Genomic DNA, 19,646 nt, shown 5'->3' with positions numbered 1-19,646 from the left:
TCAACCTTTCCCAAGTTGAACATACAAATATATTTTATCATATATATACTATATGTGTGTATAGCGTGTGTTTATCTAAGTATTCCTGTGGTTTATATATCTGGATGTGGAATTACAAGTGTTTTGTGGTTTATTATTTATTTATTATTATACTTTGAGTTTTGGGGTACATGTGCACAATGTGCAGGTTTGTTACATATGTATCCATGTGCCATGTTGATGTGCTGCACCCATTAACTCGTCATATAGCATTAGGTGTATCTCCTAATGCTGTCCCTGCCCCCTCCCCCCACCCCACCACAGTCCCCAGAGTGTGATGTTCCCCTTCCTGTGTCCACGTGTTCTCATTGTCTCCCTCTGTTGCTCTGGCTGGAGTCAGTGGTGTGATCATAGCTCACTTCAGACTCCAAGTCCTAGGCTCAAGCGATACTTTTGCCTCGGCCTCTCAAGTAGCTCGGACTACAGGCACGCACCACCATCCCCGGCTAATTTTTTTACAGAGATGGGTCCCACCGTGTTGCTTGACTGGTCTCAGCCTCCTTAAGTCAAGGGATCCTCCCACCTGGACTTCCGAAAGCACTGAGATTACAGGTGTCAGCCACCGTGCGTTTTTTGATTTCTTCAATTAATTTTACTTATACACTTGATTACACAAGATTAATTTTGTGTACATAATGAATCTCTTTTGAGGTTTAAGTTACTGATTAATTAGAGTACCACTTAACAAGCGTGTCATCCCAGCACTTTGGGAGGCTGAAGTGGGCGGCTCACCTGAGGTCAGGCATGAGCCACCGTGCCCGGCTTACACACATTCTTTTCACTCCTGCTTGCAGATCTCTGTTCCCTTCTAATTCCAGTGGAACCACTTTCACTTAGTATCAAAATATCCAGATCCACTCATCAAAGTGTAAATAATCCTCCAGCAAATTACCTTTGCAAATCTATTTTTATGTAATATTTCCTTAACTTCTTCTTACCTACATCCAGTAGTCATTTTACAAGGCAGAATTTTTTCTATTTTATATAGAACTGAGGCAGTATTTGAAAAAAATCTCAAAACACTCTTCAGGAAGGACTGGCATCTAAAACACCAGTTCCAATATATATTTCAGTAACATTTTAAAGGACAGATGCTTTTCAAAATGTTATTATAATTTAAAAAAATGTAACCTTCCTCTCTGAGTTCATGTTTATGGAAAACTAATATTTCATAAATGCCAAGTTACTATGATGTATTATCTAAATGCTGCCCCTGCCATTCTATAAATACAAAAATCATAACCTTCTAACTAACTTTGGTATTAGTCAACAACTGTGCTGATGAAAAGTAAAATCAATTCATTTAAAATAATTTTCCATGAACAAAATCAAGTAACTTGTAAGTAGTATGGTAGATGAACCAAAAAATAAAGTAACATTAACCAGAAAGACATGCCATGGACTTCTCTAATCTTTTTTTGGAACACCCTTTTCATGCATATGAAAATAAAAATTAAATATAAAATACCTACTTTATGTATGTACTTTTACTTGTGTCTATTGTTCTTTAAAGATTAAAATAACTCCTAAAGCCTGGATAGCTGAGCCCATTGTGCTCTTCTGCCCATAAAATAGATCGGATGTGCAGTGAAAGAGGTAAAACTTAGGCTTTCAGGTTAGTTATGACGATGGAAACACAATTCTATTCAATAGTGTTCATCTTGGTCTTTCAAATGTTTAAGGTCACAAGGCAAAAGAGAACAGACTTTAAGAATGTTCGTGTATTACTTCTCGTCTTACCCAATAGCTACATTAGTTCAATTAGGCCAGTGTTTTGGAGTAAACAGCACTGTGAAATGTGTCGTGGAGTCCGGAGGCTCCACCACCTACCTCCATGTAGTTGTTCTGTCCGATGGAGCCTAGAGTAATACCTTAGGAGATGCATTACATCTACAGGTACCAACCAGGAAGGGTAGTCTTGAATTAAATGGCTTTAGAACACGTTATAAGAGCAAATCGAAGCTTCTAGGTATTAGAACCACTTCAATCACAGAGCGTCTCTGGGTTCTATCTGTGGCCAGCATCAAGTATCTGTCTGCCCTCCCCGAATGCTTTCTCTCATCATGTGGATCTTCTAGATGGTCTTATTCTTCCCCAGCCAGCCAACTTGATCAACAAGCCTAGGTATATTAGATATGTATAAAGTTGGTTCTTAAATAAAGTCCATTTCTGTATCTAGGTAAGTAATGTCTTCAGACTTACAATTTCATTGATATCTAGAAAGAGTGACTCTAGTTAGCTTCTAGTGTCAGTTTTTCTAGCAGCTTCTTTAAAAACAAAAATCCTCTCTGGAACAAAGCTTCCTTGCAAGTATTGCTGTTGGCAATAGTCCTCTTTACTGAAATGCTTATCCGGTGAAACTTGCGCTGTGCCAGTGAGCCTGCAGGTTGATGGTCCTTTTGTTCAACTTCTCCATTATAAAGCAACCTCTCTGATCACCCTTTTAAAACTAAAGACCAAAGAATCAAATGAGATCAGGAAGTGACCAGAGCTCACAGGTCATCAACTCCTCTTCTTAGCATATTATAGCACACAGTCTAAGCCCGAAAAACACAGCAGAACCCATTACAGCTCTCGAGTTCCAGTTATTAACATTGATTTTTTCCAATGGGAAATTTTCATTAGAAGCTATCACAGGACTCACATTCAGTAATAACTTAGATTAGGATACATACTGGAGCCTTTGTCCTTAGAGTAGGTGCCACTGAGTCACTATTAAAAGGAGTCTTTTTGATCTTAGTAAATTCTCACAGGGCTTATCTCAGTCTAAACTGTAACTGGCCTTTACTAGTGATGTCATGTGTAGTTCAAATTAATATTGTAATGTATATAAATTGTATATATAGGTATAATACATGCATGTATTTACAATTATTTATTTTATTTTATTTTTTAATAAGATAAAAGTTAGAGGTTAAAATATGACTCTAGGCCATTGTGCTTTAGAATGAAGAGCACAGACATGGGTTGGAAATGTAAATTTTGGCCCAATTTAATTTCTGTGACAAATTCATTAATGTCTTCAAGGTTCAGGCTCTATGTATGAGACAAATGAAAACAGCTCTAAGATTCCTGAAAACCCTAAAATATTAAAATTCCACTCTGCCATTAGTTCAGATAAATCATTTGCCAATTTGCCCCACAAGAACCAGGCATCTTTAAATGGTAACACAACATGCACTTCTCTCTCCCAAAGTGTGGTGCATAAACGTTCTGCTTCTCAATAACACAGGATGCCTGCTAAAATGTGCTGTCAGGGGGATTAGTAAGGAAATGTTGTATCAAAACTTCTGCAGATGTGGCCCTGAAATACACATTGTAATAAATCCTCCAGGCCTCTCAAGTTAGGAATAACTGGTTTATAAAATTGTACTTACTTAAAAATTATAGATAAACAGATTTCACCGTAACCCATTCTTTCTGTTCTGAATGAAATAAGGCTCTATATTCAGACTGAATTTTCAGTGAAAAACAACTTAAAATAGTGACAAATCATCTATAAGTTTAAATGAATATAACTAGGAGACCTGAAAACTCAGGTTTAGCAGTCATCTTCCAACAGTTTGAGAGCCCACAGGAGCCACAGAGCCCTCATGTCTCTCCAGAGAAGCAGGGTGATTCTTCCCCCTAAACACCATGCAATTCTTGAAGTGAGTGAAAGCATCCCTGCTCACACTGATACCCTCTCAAGTGAACTCAAAGTTAAGCCATCTCCAGCCAGACCAGATATCCTGGCCCATATCTCATTCATTAATATATGTTGAGAAGCCTTTGTTTCTTGGAAACTACATGAAGTGAATAGGCTGTGGACTCCACTGGACATAGTGGTCTATATTTAACCAATTCCCTTCACACATATGTATCAGATGCTCTCTTAGTTACGGAGCTGCAGTGGTGAATAAGAAAGCCACAGTCCTGTACTCCCAGGGTTTCAATTCTGAAGACGAAGACAGGCACAGAAACCCAACTGAGCAAAGAGAAGAGATTATTACAAAATGTGTTCACATGCAAAGTGAAGCAAGGGACTGAATATACAACAAGGGTTTTGGGGCGAACATTAGATACAATCTTAATTCAGATTATATAAGATTCATACATATAATTTTTATATATAGATATATTAATTTGGGCCGGGCGTGGTGGCTTATGCCTGTAATCCCAGCATTTTGGGAGGCCAAGGCGGATGGATCACTTCAGTCCAGGAGTTTCAGACCAGTCTGATCAACATGGCAAAACCCCATCTCTACTAAAAATAAAAAAGTTAGCCGGGTGTAGTGGTGTGCGCTTGTAGTCCCAGCTACTCAGGAGGCTGAGAAAGGAAAACTGCTTGAACCCAGGAGGCAGAGGTTTCAGTGAGCCAAGATTGTGCCACTGCACTCCAGCCTGGGTGACACAGCAAGACCCTGTCTCAAAAGAAAAAGAAAAAAAGAAATATTAATTTGGATTATACAGATTCTAACCACTTCTTTCAAGTGAGAATATTTAAGGTAAGACCTGAGAATAAAAAGAGTTAGCTTTTCATACACTACAGAAAGATTCGTCTTTTAGGAAAAACCCCCAGTGTTCATGGACCCTAATATATGAGCAAGATCTTGGCATGTAGAAGAAACCTGTGAATTGGATGAAATGAAAAACTGAAAAGTAGGAATCTGGATGAAGTACAGAAGGGAGAAAGACTAATGTGAGACGTGGCTGAAAGAGAAGGATATGTGAAACAGTACAGGTCTTCATTAGTAATGATGAGGAACATAAATGTTAGTCCAAGTACACCAGAAAAGTGGGAGAGTTGGAAACTGAAAGACATGTTAAGAGATCACTTTGGTTTCTCTGTAGCTAACAGGGTGTAGGAGATTAAGAATTAAAGTAGGTTGACTAAGGATGACCTAAGAAAATAAGCATAGGTAAGAAAATATGTGGCTCTGGCTAGGCTGGGGACATTGGAAATCAAAAGAGGTGGAGGAAATTACAGATGTATTTGGAACCAAAATATTTTTTAAATGAATGTTGAATTGGATATTGTCAGAATATTGAGGAAGGGCCAAAAATGACTTATAAGCGTCTAGCATGGCTGGCAGTGCCACTTACTGACATGTGGGAAACCAGGACATGTTACCTCTGAATTATTCGAGTGCTATTGTCATGTAAATCATCAACTCCCAGAATAAAGGTCTGGGCCAAACTCTAAGACTGGAAATTATGAGCTGTTTAGTAGTGTTTAGAGCTTAGAGAGAGTATGTGTGTGGAGAGAAAAGAAGAGCAATTAGGACAGAACCCTTAGAAACATCAATATTTAAAATTTGGGAAGAGAAACAGAAACAAATAAATTGTGGGAAAATGAAGCTCAGGGTAGTTGCAAGGGAATGCTAAAAATGAACTATGGCATTTGAGGAGGAAAACGTGGAAACTGAAAGCAAGAGAGTACGGATGGATCGTGAGGGAGCAGCAGCAGCTGTGTCCTAAGAAGAGTCTCAGTGAAAATGAAGGGTTGTAGGAATGAGGACATCTGGGCCAACGAGCTGGCAAGGAGTGATGTCCAGGAGGCAGAATATTTGCATCTAGATCCTGGTGGTATATACCCTTATAGAAAATGTTTCAGATTTGATGACAATAAAGTGGAGGAAAGAAAAAAAGTAATGGAAATAAAGATGTCAAAAAACGGGGAACCGAGGTTTGTACTGGTCCTTTCACGTGAAAGCTGAGCCACTAAAATGATGGCTGAACTTGCCTGAAGATGATATTGAGCAAAAGATCTACAGCCTTAAATAAATGGCAAGAGGCCAGGTGCAGTGGATCATGCCTGTAATCCCAGAACTTTGGGGGGCTGAGGCAGGCATATCACCTGAGGTCAGGAGTTCGAGACCAGCCTGGCCAACATGGCGAAACCCCGTCTCTACCAAAAATACAAAAATTAGCTGGGTGTGGTGGTATGCACCTGTAATCCCAGTTACTCAGGAACCTGAGGCAGGAGAATCACTTGAAACCGGGAGGAGGAGGTTGCAGTGAGCCAAGATCACACCATTACACTCCAGCATGGGTGACAGAGCAAGACTCCATCTCAAAAAAAAAAAATAATAAGACCAGAGTGCCCAGGAGGGAGGTCTGTTGATGATGGTAATACCAAAGGGGCATGGCCGATATTTCCAAGGGGTTTGAGTTTCAAAGGAACAGTCTAATTTGCAAGGAGCGGAGAAATTAACAGTCTAGAAGTTGTAACGGGAACCAAGAACAACCACCTCGGCTTCCAGCCATAGGTATGTGGAGGGTGAGAAAAAGACCTGTCTCAATTTATGAAAGCTAGAGGAAAAACTGCACTTTAGTATCAACCAACTTTTGTTTTAAGATAATTACAAACCAATATGGAACTTAGCAAGAGTCAATTTTGACAGTTTCCTGCAGCTTAGTAAATTCTGCACAAAATTAAGATTTAACACAAAAGTAGAGAAAAATTTTAATGGCATAGCACATTTCTTCACAATTCCTTAAACCAAATAATTCCCTGTTCTTCTAACTCTCACCTTACACTATCAACTAGGCTTCTTATTCAATGAACGGTTTAAGTCTACTAAGACACACACACACACACACACACACGTCTTATCCAGCTGCAGATCTCATTTTTGAAGGTACACTGAAAGTACATAGATCATTCTATAATCATCAACTATGAAGATTGTGAGCAACTGGAACAAGTATTCTTGGAAAAGAAGTTTCCTGTGTATAAGAAAAAAAAGAGTCCAACTCTGGGAACTGACTTGGCTGAGTCATCATTATATGCCACTGGCAAGAAATCAAGAAGTAACTCAGGACTGATAAACTTTGTTAAAGGAAATGGAAACAGCCTATCTGTGAGGCTTAATTCTTGATAATCTGGCCAAGATATAGCATCTGGATAAGAGTTCACTGACTCAACTAAATTTTGTGAAGGTGAAGTACTTGTTAAAATGAAAGATCTATTTAGAGAGAAATAAGTAGACATAATGTCTGCACTATGGATAGGTGTATACCTGTTTTTTGCAAAAACAGTTTGTATCTTTGAAATGCTGGTTTGCCCTGGACAGAGCTAACTTAAATAGAGACCTGGCGCGGTGGTTCATGCCTGTAATCCCAGCACTTTGGGAGGCCGAGGAGGGTGGATCATGAGGTCAGGAGATCGAGACCATCCTGGCTAACACGGTGAAACCCCGTCTGTACTAAAAATGCAAAAAATTAGCCGGGCATGGTGGCGGGCACCTGTAGTCCCAGCTACTCTGGAGGCTGAGGCAGGAGAATGGTGTGAACCCGGGAGGCGGAGCTTGCAGTGAGCCGAGATCGTGCCACTGCACTCCAGCCGGGTGACAGAGAGAAACTCCGTCCCCAAAATATATATATATAGTTTTTTTATATATATATGTATATATACCCAAAGGATTATAAGTCATGCTGCTATAAAGACACATGCACACGTATGTTTATTGTGGCACTATTCACAATAGCAAAGACTTGGAACCAACCCAAACGTCCAACGATGATAGACTGGATTAAGAAAATGTGGCTGGATACATATGTAACAAACCTGCACATTGTGCATATGTACCCTAAAACCTAAAGTATAATAAAAAAAAAAGAAAATGTGGCACATATGCACCATGGAATACTATGCAGCCATAAAAAAGGATGAGTTCATGTCCTTTGTAGACACATGGATGAAGCTGGAAACCATAATTCTCAGCAAACTATCACAAGGACAAAAAAAACCAAACGCTGCATGTTCTCACTCATAGGTGTGAATTGAACAATGAGAACACATGGACCCAGAAAGGGGAACATCACACTCCGGGGCCTGTCATGGGGTGGGGTGAGGGGGAGGGACAGCATTTGGAGATATACCTAATGTAAATGATGAGTTACTGGGTGCAGCACACCAACATGGCACATGTATACATATGTAACAAACCTGCACGTTGTGCACATGTGTCCTAGAACTTAAAGTATATATATATATATATATATATATATATATATATATATATATATATATATATATATATATATATATATATATATATAAAGAGAAAACCATTAAAGAAAGGCTATAATACACAGGAACACACAGACATACATACACCTGTGTGTCTATATCTTCAGTTATCACACTTTTTCTATACAGACTCCACACGAGACAAACATGTTACATTTTATGAGAAACTATAAGTGGAAAGAGGAGAATTTGTGAAATCAATATAGAATGTTCCTTGTTTAGCATAATTCTAACTGTTTCTCATTAGAGGTCTGAGTATCAATCTGTATTATATGTGGCCATGCTGGCATTTGGGAAATTCCACAAGAAACTTTTTAAATATGAATTTGGAAAAGGGAAAAGGATTTTTAAAGTGTCTTTTTTTGTTCTGCATTCTATGTGGAACATCTATTTTGTGCTAACTGCTCGTGTTAGCTTGTGATTGCCTGTGACTATGTGGAAGATATACTTTACGTGACTATGTGAGCAATAGTCTTAAAGTTAAGAAATCTAAAATTTGTTTGGTTTAGTTGCTAATTAGGTAAATTACCTTGTAATGGTTACTTAACCTCTCAAAGATTAATTATCTTCAGTGGTACATTGAAGGTTCCATTCATATTGATTTTAGTAGACTTATCCTACTAAAAAGTAAATTTAACAGAAATTATTCTAGACCTCATTATTTCAGGAGACCCCACCCCAGCTTTTATTCCTAACTTCAAGAAATGCAGAGAAATTTAAAAATTCGATGTTCTCCCAATTCAACAGAATATAACTGAACTAAATCGATTTATGTATAATTCATTATTTCAACCTTTAACGCTATATCCGAGCGGTTTGTTTTCACCATAAAGTTATAGCTGTTTAGGCCAATAATTAAAGAGGACCTTGATAGAGAATGACAAGAGAGGATGATCACCCTATTGTCTATCTTCCAGCTGTTTTCAATGCCCTGAAGTTTTATTCACACCCAAATATTAGAATCTTATCTGAGAGAGCGTACTCAAATGATGAATCATGCTAATTTCTCAAGAAAAGTGTTACAGAATAATAAATGCCTTTCTGGTCAAAGCACTGATGCTCTGGAAATAATCTTTATCCAAATGAGGTACAGGAATTGTTAGGACTATTAAAAGTTTGTATATGATATCTGCCAGGTTCGACTGAGCTTCACTTAAAATCTACCATATTAGGGCCAAGTGTAATGACTCAAATTAGTGAACTTAAAAATTGTTTTAAAATGTTTCCTGGAGACATTTCAAATATTGCTCTCTGATTTATCACTGTTACTTTTGCTGAATTCAATTTGATGCCAAGATTTATTCAGATTAATCAAATGCCATAAACTCTGATACCTAATGTTCCTTAACACCTTAAGAACTTTTAAACAGATCAAATGTTGAAGATACGCTTTTAGTGAAACTGTACCTAAGCACATGAATTCTATTGAATACAGCCTTTTAGAAGACTAACAAAGAAAGAAGACTTAGGAAATTCGGAAACATTTTTTAAACCTTCTAGAGGGAATTAAACTACTGAAAAATAATTTCAATTGGTGAATCTAATGGCATTAATCAGAAGATAAGAAAAAAGTAACCATAAAACTTTATGGGGGTAATATTTGCTATGAGGATCAGGAAAAACAACTAATGGATATTAGGCTTAATATCTGGGTGATGAAATAAACTGTACAACCAATCCCATGGCATAAGCTTACCTCTGTAACAAACCTACACTTGTACCCCTGAACTTAAAAGTTAAAATTTAAATAAATAACGTTGTGCTATTAATTTCAACCAGAGCCTTTCCAAGGTGCAGGGAACTTTTGAGAATTTTATTTCTTGCAAAAGGAAACTTGATTCCTTGCTTAGGGCCTTCCTAGGAAAACCTCTATTCTTTGGAGAAGCATCATACTCCTACAATATTTAAGGACCATCATATTTGTCAGACTTTTTTTCTGTTTTACTGTGAGCAGTTTACAGAACATAAAGAAAAATCAAATCCGAAGGTGCACTACACGTGTTTTATCAAAAGGAACATTTTTGTGTACTTTTAAGAAAATACGACAAATTGAGTTTTCTGACCTATTACCAAGTTAGACATCTTGAGTGAATTGAATCTGTTGTAATCCTGTTTGGTTTTCATCCCATGGCTCTGGAAAACTGACATTTATCTCCAATTTTTCAACTCTGCTTCTTTCCAGTACCTCATCTATACGACTATTATAGTACTTTTCATCTGCTTCTACCACTACACTATGGCTGCATTACTTTTAACACAGTGTCCCACATGTTACCCATTTCTACCTTATATAAAGAGTAGAAATTGAATTGTAATTGAGTATCCAGTTGCCTCATATTCAGGTCTTCAACTGAAATAACTCCAGCTATCTCAAAACTTCAACCCTCTCTGGAAGTATTGGACCAAATTATCCCAGATTATAGCACTCTCAGGCTAAAATTACTAATGCTTCTATAGTTTCAGAGACTGTATCAGGTTATTCAACACAACATTCCATGCACCATTCCAGCCTCATATAATCAGAGGACACTTAGACGACTTTAATAGCCTTCAAAAGACACCCTCCTCTTTTACTTATATATATATTTATTTATCTATTTATTTAATGGAGACAAGGTCTCACTCTGTCACCCAGACTGGAGCGCAGTGGCATAATCACGGTCCACCGCAGCCTGCACCTGCCGGGCTCCGATCCTTCCACCGCAGCCTCCTGAGTGGCTGGGACCACAGGCGCCGCCACCACGTCTGCCTGGTTTTTGTATTTTTGTGGAGATGGGGTTTCACATGTTGCCCAGGCTGATCTGAGACTCCTGGGCTCAAGAGATCCACCTGCCCCGGCCTCCCAAAGTGCTGGGATTACATGAACGAGCCATTGTGCCCAGCCGGTCCCGCCCGGTTTTTAACCTTCGTACTGTTTATATAATCATCCTTCACAAAATAGAACACTTCATTACTCGATGGTTCTCATTATTCTAATATGAAGAACTATATTAAGAAAATAAATTCCTGGCCGGGCGCGGTGGCTCACACTTGTAATCCCAGCACTTTGGGAGGCCGAGGCGGGCGGATCACGAGGTCAGGAGATCGAGACCACGGTGAAACCCCGTCTCTACTAAAAATACAGAAAATTAGCCGGCGTGGTGGCGGCGCCTGTAGTCCCAGCTACTCGGGAGGCTGAGGCAGGAGAATGGCGGGAACCCGGGAGGCAGAGCATGCAGTGAGCCGAGATCGCACCACTGCACTCCAGCCTGGGCGACAGAGCCAGACTCCAGCTCAGACAAAAAAATAAATCAATAAATTTCCAATATTTCCTAGCATATCCAATTTAATTCTATACATCACATAAAAATAAAAGCCATCTTACTGTGTTAGTTTCTTACTGCTGTTACAGTAAATTAACATAAACTCAGAGGCTTAAAACAACACATTTTTTTTCTTTATACTTCTGGGGGTCAGAAGTCCAAAATGGGTCTTAGTGTGCTAAAATCAAGGTATCATCAAGTGTATATTTTGTCTAGAGTTTCCAGGAGAGAATTCACCAGGTTTGAGGGGTCACATGTATCCCTGAGCTCTTGGCCTCTGCACATCTTGGACACAGCACATCACTTCAGCCTCGGCTCCAGTTTACCCAAGCTCTTCTGCTCACTCTGGTCTCTCCGCCTTCCTGTCTGAAGGTTCTTTGTGACTACAGTGGGCCCACCTAGATAATTCAGGATAATCGCTCCAGTTTAAGGTGAGGTGATTAGCAATCTTAATTCCACCTCTAACCATAATGCTTCCATGCTGCCTAACAACACATTCAAAAGGTCATCCTGCTAAGGGTCATTATTCTACCTACACACTAAGTGACTGAGAAAAAGTAAAGTTATCTATCATGCCTTACCTATGGCGAGGAAATAATAACTTATAATGATTTATCTACGAAAACCTGTTTTTAAAAGCTTTGGTCCTAGTCTATTGATTAAAGTTTTGGTATATTCCAGATAAATTTCATGTCCTTGATGCTAACACATTGTGCACAGTAGATGGCCTTTTTAAAATAGTACTGCATAAAGGAATATTTAAGGTTGTCTGGACAATAGAAAAGGAACTTTAGTTGCTATGCCACAAAAGGCCGGATTTCTGCACATTACACCTCCTACCAGTGCACACATGTGCCAAACTCCTTCCTGAAAGCCTGGTTTATGTTTCCTATGTGCTTAGCAATAGTTTTACTCTCACGACTGTTTATATTAAGTCCTATTTTTTAAAGCATATCCTCATTTGTTTGTTTTCCTGAGCCTCTGAACTGGATTTCATCTGGTATGTATTGCACAGGTTTGCACACTTGATTGTACGCTACCTAAAAGCATCCTCTTGTGTTCTGGACACGGTTATTTTTCTCCATGGTAAGGTGATAAGTGACTTCTCTGAGGACTTGCCACCTTAGAATGCAGTGGTGACATCACCTGCTCAGGCTCTGTCTGCAATGTGGAATTTAGTATTTTCCAACTTCTGGTCTAACTTGAACTTCATAATTAAGCAGAGCCGCCTTTTGAGGGAACAGTAGGGTGTCTGCCCCTAAACGTCTGTGTAAATGCAGAGACACATTTGGGAACATAACTGACTTTTACGTACAGAAGCCAGATGCATTTCATGACCATGCATGCTTAGGGAAGCAAGTTCATCTCATCTATCACAATAAGCATCTGTGCCACTAAATTCCACTGCAGGATACTTTTCACACTTAGACAACAAAACATTTAAGGAAATAAAAGCTCTTTCCAATAAAAATGTGCATCAAATACTGTGTGTATGTTTAAAAAAAAACCTTCCTCTATAAGATAAGGCCACAGGAACTACTAAAAAAGCATTCTTGAAATACATTTTCTGATAGGAATCTAGGCCCTTGCCTTATATAAGATTTAAGGAAAGTGATGTGTGTGTCTTTATACTTGAAAGGCTGTTTTCAACAGCAAAGGGTATGCTTTGAGGTATCAATATAGTTTTGAGAATGCAAAAGTTTAAAAGAAATGGAATGCATATTCTCCAGGTATGAATATGCAATTGTCATTATTTTCCTACCATCTACTAGATTAGAAACAGAAGAAAAATTATGGAAATGTCTGTTTTCCCTCAATAGGAGTACCTATTTATTAAAGTTAATTAATTACTATTCTTTAAACATTTTCAAAATAGACTCATAAGTGACAACTTTCAGAGACAACAAGGGTTTTTGGATGTAAATATTTACTTATAACATGGATAAAATAATTTTGTTAAATATTAACTCCATATTCATAATGTTCTCTATTGTTTTTGCATTTTGTTTAACAATAGAGAATCTAAGACATTTAGTGTTCATGAGTTTCATACAGTTTCCTGTCAATGTACTTTGTCTTTTTTTTATTGGACTACTAATCATTTATTTATGATTTGTTGGAACTACTCATATTTTAAATATGTCAAGTGAACTGCAAGCACTTGTTGCTGATTTGATATTTGCTTTTTACACATATTCATTGTATCCTCTGAAAAAGAAAAGTTTTATATTTTAACAAATTCCAATCCATAAATTTTTTTTTAAATTTTCTGTTATTGGTTAGGGCTATGTTTGGATATTTAATTTTAACCGTAATGTTGCAAGTGATATTTGTCTATGGTATTTTTTCTTTATATTTTGGAAAAGTGTATTTGACATCCACTATGGAATTAATATTTATTAATGACATATTATACCTTTGTGCAACTATAAAATACATATAGCCAATTATCTGAACACCATTTTATGAACTGTTTATCACTTATCCACTGATTTGAAACACTATCTTTATCATATATTGGATTTTAGGTTTATCGAGATTATGTAACATGAAATTATTTAATTATGAAATTATGTGAATTCAAGCATGACAGTCAGCTCTTCTTCCCCACCACTACCCTGTAAAAGGATGGATGGAATAATTGCTTCCCTATGGCTTAAGTGTATGAGAGGTATACAACATGGTCTTGATGAAGTGGGAACTACACAGAAACTGTTTTTGGTCCTGAAATGTACTCCAGCTTTACCAATTTGTTCTACACATATACCATTGAGGGTAGAAGCTGAATTTTGCTAATGATTATATTTACACTACTTAACATTGTGCCAGATACTGAGTAGATGCTTAGAAACATGTTTAATGACTTGTTTTATTGATAGAGACCTGATTATCTGCTGTAGTGGTGCTATCTCATTCAGAATCATTTTGACCAGCCTTTCTCCATCATGAATAAAACACTTATTTACACACTTGTGTACATGCACATGTGCATAGAAACACACACACCCTTTGCAGAGACAAACTGCATCGAAAGCATGTACAAACATTATAGTATTTTTGTTGATTCTGACCTGATTCTGATTCTATTGTATACATTTTCATTCTGATCACAATAACAATAAAAATAGAAAACTATAAGTTGTGAAGCTGGAAGATGCAGAACATGAAAGATCGAATTACCAATTTTTTTTTCTATTTTCTTTAGTTGGCTGCTGATAAAATCAGAAAAGAAATGGACACAAAAATGAAAGTATGCAATGTGTGTGCGTGTGTGTGTGTGTGTATCACATGCACTCGTTTCCATGATGTACATATGGAATTTCATAACCAGCCAAACTAAGCTTCATAAGTGAATGAGAAATAAAATCCTTTACAGACAAGCAGATGCTGACAGATTTAGTCACCATCAGACCTGCCTTCCAAGAGCTCCTAAAGGAAGCACTAAACATGGAAAGGAAAAACCAGTACCAGCCTCTGCAAAAACACACCAAAATATATAAACCAATGAAACTAGGAAGAAACTGCTTCAACTAATGTGCAGAATAACCAGCTAACATCATGATGACAGGACCAAATTCACACATAACAATATTAACGGTAAATATAAATGAGCTAAATGCCCCAATTAAAAGACATACACTGGCAAATTGGATAAAGAGTCAATACCCACAGGTGTGCTGTATTCAGGAGACACATCTCACTTGCAAGGTCACACATAGGCTCAAAATAAAGGGATGGAGGAATATTTACCAAGCAAATGGAAAGAAAGAAAAAAAAAGCAGGAGTTGCAATCCTAGTCTCTAATAAAACAGACTTTAAACCAACAAGGATAAAAAAGGACAAAGAAGGGCATTACATAGTAGTAAAGGGATCAATGCAACAAGAAGAGCTAAGTATCCTAAATATATATATATATGCCAAATACAGGAGCACCAGGATTCATAAAACGAGTTCCTAGAGACCTACAAGGAGACTTAGACTCCCACACAATAATAGTGGGAAACTTTAACAACCCACTATCAATATTAGACAGATCAACAAGAAAGGAAATTAACAAGGATATTCAGACTTGAACTCAGCTCTGGTCCAAGTGGACCTAATAGATACCTACAGAACTCTCCACCCCAAATCAACAGAATATACATTCTTCTCAGCACCACATAGCACTTATTCTAAAATCAACCACATAATTGGAAGTAAAACACTCCTCAGCAAATGCAAAAGAATGAAAATCATAACAAACAATCTCTCACACCACAGTGTAATCAAATTAGAACTCAGAATTAAGAAGCTCACTCAAAACTGCACAACTACATGGAAACTGAACAACCTGCTTATGAATGACTACTGGGTAAATAGCAAAATTAAGGCAGAAATAAATAAGTTCTTTGAAACCAATGAGAACAAAGACACAACATATCAGAATTTCTGGGATACAGTTAAAACAGTGTTTAGAGGGAAATTTACAGCATTAAATGTCCACATTAGAAAGTGGGAAAGATCTAAAATAGACACCCTAACATCACAATCAAAAGAAGCAATGGAAAACACATTAAAAATCTAGTATAAAACAAGAAATAACTAAGATCACAGCAGAACCGAATGGGAGAGAAACACAAAAAAACCTTCAAAAAAAAATCAATGAATCTAGGAGTGGGTTTTTTGAAAAGATTAACAAAATAGATAGACCGGTAGCCAGACTAACAAGGAAGAAAAGAGAGAAAGATCAAATAGACACATTAAAAAACGATAAAGGGGATATCACCACTGATCCCACAGAAATACAAACTATTATTAGAGAATACTGTAAACACCTCTACACAAATAAACTAGAAAATCTAGAAGAAATGGATAAAGTCCTGGACACATACACCCTCCCAAGACTAAAGCAGGAAGAAGTCAAATCCCTGAATAGACCAATAACAAGTTCTGAAATTGACTCAGTAATTACTAGCCTACCAACCAAAAAAAGCCCAGGACCAGATGTCTTCACAGCCGAGTTCTACCAGAGGTACAAAGAGGAGCTGGTACCATTCCTTCTGAAACTATTCTGAACAATAGAAAAAGAAAGACTCCTCCCTAAATCATTTTATGAGGCCAGCATCACTCTGATTCCAAAACCTGGCGGAGACCCAATAGAAAAAGAAAATTTCAGGCCAATATCACTGATGAACATCGATGCGAAAATCCTGAATAAAATACTGGCAAGAGAATCCAGCAGCACATCAAAAACTTATCCACCACGATCAAGTTGGCTTCATGCCTGGCATGAAAGGCTGGTTCAACATATGCAAATCAATAAACATAATCCATCACATAAACAGAACCAATGACAAAAACCACATGATTATCTCAATAGATGCAGAAAAGGCCTTCAATAAAATTCAACACCCCTCATACTAAAAACTCTCAATAAACTAGGTATTGATGGAACATATCTCACAAAAATAAGAGCTATTTATGACAAATGCATAGCTAATATCATGCTAAATGGCCAAAAGCTGGAAGCATTACCTTTGAAAACTGGCCCAAGAGTAGGATGCCCTCTCTCCCCACTCTTATCAACATAGTATTGGAAGTTCTGGCCAGGGCAATCGAGAAAGAGAAAGAAATAAAAGCATGCAAATAGGAAATCAAATTGTCTCTGTCTGCAGATGACATGATTGTATATTTACAAAACGCCACCACCTCAGCCCAAAAATTCCTTAACCTGATAAGCAACTTTGGCAAAGTCTCAGGATATAAAATTAATGTGCAAAAATCACAATCATTCTTATATACCAATAACAGACAAGCAGAGAGCCAAATCATTAGTAAACTCCCATTCACAATTGCTATAAAGAAAACAAAATACCTAGGAATACAACCTACAAGGGATGTGAAGGACCTCTTCAAAGAAAACTACAAACCAGAGCTCAAGGAAATGACAGGACACAAACATATAGAGAAACACTCCATCCTCATGGATAGGAAGACTCAATATCATGAAAATGGCCATATTGCCCAAAGTAATTTATAGATTCAATGCTATTCCCATCAAGCTACCATTGACTTTCTTCACAGAACTAGAAAAAAACTATGTTAAATTTCATATGGAAGCAAAAAAGAGCCTGTGGAGCCAAGGCTAACCTAAGCAAAAAGAACAAAGCTGGAGGCATGACGCTGCCTGACTTCAAACTATATTACAAAGCTAAAGTAACCAAAACAGCATGGTGCTAATACCAAAACAGATATATAGACCAATGAAACAGAATAGAGGCCTCAGAAATAACACCACACATCTACAACAATCTGATCTTCAACAAACCTGACAAAAGCAAGCAATGGGGAAAGGATTCCCTATGTAATTAATGGCGCTGGGAAAACTGGGTAGCCATATGCAGAAAAGAGAAACTAGACCCCTTCATTATACCTTATAAAAGAATTAACTCAAGGTGGATTAAAAACATAAATGTAAAACCTAAAACTATAAAAACCCTAGAAGAAAACCTAGGCAATATGATTCAGGACATAGGTGTGGGCAAAGACTTCATGACTAAATCACCAACAGCACCTGAAACAACAGCCAAAATTGACAGATGGAATCTAATCAAACTAAAGAGCTTCTGCTCAGTAAAATAAACTATCACAAGAGTGAACAGGCAACCTACAAAATATGAGAAAATTTTTGCAATCTATCCATCTGACAAAGGTCTAATATCCAGAATCTAGAAGGAACTTAAACAAATTTACAAGAAAAAAAAAACGAACAACCCCATCAAAAAGTGGGCAAAGGATATGAACAGACACTCCTCAAAAGAAGATATGTATATGGCCAATAAACATATGAAAAAAGCTCATTATCACTGTTCATTAGAGAAATGCAAATCAAAACCACAATGACATACCATCTCACACCAGTTAGAATGGTGATCATTAAAAATTCTGGAAACAGCAGATGCTGGAGAAGATGCAGAGAAATAGGAACACTTTTCCACTGTTGGTGGGCTTGTAAAATAGTTCAACCATTGTGGAATACAATGTGGTGATTCCTCAAGGATATAAAACCAGAAATACCATTTGACCCAGCAATCCCATTACTGGGTATATACCAAAGGATTATACATCATTCTACTCTAAAGACACATGTACATATATGTTTATCATGGGACTATTTACAATAGCAAAGACTTGGAACCAACATAATGCCCATCAATGATAGACTGGATGAAGAAAATGTGGCACATATTCACCATGGAATACTACACAGCCATAAAAAAGGATGAGTTCACGTCCTTTGCGGGGATATGGATGAAGCTGGAAACCATCATCCTCAGCAAACTAACACAGGAACAGAAAACCAAACACTGCATGTTCTCACTCATAAGTGGGTGCTGAACAATGAGAACATGTTGACACAGGGAGAGGAACATCACACACTGGGGTCTGTAGGTGGGTGTGGGGAAAGGGGAGGGAGAGCATTAGGACAAATAGCTAATGCATGTGGAGCTTAAAACCTAGATGACGGGTTGATGGGTGCAGCAAATTACCATGGCACAAGTATACCTATGTAACAAACCTGCATGTTCAGCACATGTATCCCAGAACTTAAAGTAAAATTTTAAAAAATGAAAGTATGCAATATGTGTATGTGTGTGTATACATACATATAAAACAAGCACTCATTTTCATTTTGTACATATATGCACATTATGAGTGTGAATATATGTTAAATAATATCCTATCAGTTTTGTATTTGTAACACATATATGTACATGCATATACAACAAATAGAGGTGTTTTGCATAATAATTTCATTTATATTCATTTCATCAGCTAAGAACTAAAAAGAATTTAAATCAAAATCAATTATTCATTTACAGGTGTTTTTAACCATCATCTCCCCCTTTATCTTCAGTTTTATGCCTCCTTGTATTGCCATTTTGTGACTTTTTTGCCATAAATTATACATATTTGGAACAGTCACTTTAAGAAATTCAATCTTTGGATAAGATCTCTAAGATTGATTTAGTATGAATACGTGTGTGGGCACACACTTGACAAAGAAAGGTCAGTTATAAATATATGTGTACACTTATCAAAATAATTCACATAAAATCTCTGAATAAAATTATCTGTATGCTTTTTCTGTCAATAAAAGCAATATAGTATAATTCTTGGTAGTAAACCTGTTTGTTTTCATTCTGTTGCCTACCATGTGAGCTGCCATGTTGGTATAAAACATCGATCATTTGATATTTTACTACAGCAAATAATAGTGATCCCCACGAAATAATAAATAAATCAGT

This window comes from Symphalangus syndactylus, chromosome 14 (genome assembly GCF_028878055.3).
Source record: "Symphalangus syndactylus isolate Jambi chromosome 14, NHGRI_mSymSyn1-v2.1_pri, whole genome shotgun sequence".
In the NCBI taxonomy this organism is placed as follows: domain Eukaryota; kingdom Metazoa; phylum Chordata; class Mammalia; order Primates; family Hylobatidae; genus Symphalangus; species Symphalangus syndactylus.
This window is presented reverse-complemented; position numbering follows the sequence as displayed.